The sequence below is a fragment of the Crocuta crocuta genome, unplaced genomic scaffold (assembly GCF_008692635.1).
Source record: "Crocuta crocuta isolate KB4526 unplaced genomic scaffold, BGI_CrCroc_1.0 scaffold142, whole genome shotgun sequence".
Classification (NCBI taxonomy): domain Eukaryota; kingdom Metazoa; phylum Chordata; class Mammalia; order Carnivora; family Hyaenidae; genus Crocuta; species Crocuta crocuta.
Genome location: NW_027528892.1, coordinates 1,156,369 through 1,157,107, shown reverse-complemented (window position 1 = coordinate 1,157,107; position 739 = coordinate 1,156,369).

The window sequence follows — 739 nt, the reverse complement described above, 5'->3', positions numbered from 1 at the left end:
GGGGTGGTGTTGCGGGGCGCCCGGGACAGAGGTGGGACCAGGGAGGAACCGTGGACCAGAAAGTGCCAGGACCAGAGTGGCCACCCGGAGGTCCCCCCTCACGTGTGATGTCACCCCAGTCACCCCTCCCGTTTCTGAGCAGGGATCCGAGAATGTGCCAAGAGTCCCGCCAGCCTGGGCCAGGTGGGCCTGTACATAGGGCCCGTGTGCAATAGGGAGGGAGGGCTCTATTTTTGCTGCCCCCTCCCCGCCCACTGTCAGGGGCAGGGGGAGAAGGTATTTTCGAGACAAAGCACAGGCACCACAAATAAAAGTCGTGAAGTTGCCACTCAGTGACCGTGTCCCTCCNCCCGGGGGGGGGGGGGTTTCAGGAAGAAGGGCCAGCTGGGGCCTGGGCACAAGGCCGGGGAGGGGCAGTGGGGTCAGATGCCAGGGGTTGTAGCAGCGTGGGTCTTACCTGCAGGGTTTTAAAAACAGATTCGAGTCAGTTGCCAACATTAAAATTTTGGGATAATTCAGGAGGAAAAAGAAGTACGATTTTGACTCTTCTGGAAAAAGTCCTGCAGGGGCCGATGAGGGCGGGGCATTGTGTCCTGCATTCCTGGTCAGTCTCCCTTCCAGGCCCCGTCCTGGCGGTGGTGGGAACAGTGGTGAAGGAAGTGGGAAGACCGGCTGCGGTGGAGGAGGGGAGGCATGGCGCAGCCAGCGAGAAGTGTTTCAGGTGGAGGGGTGGGAGGGG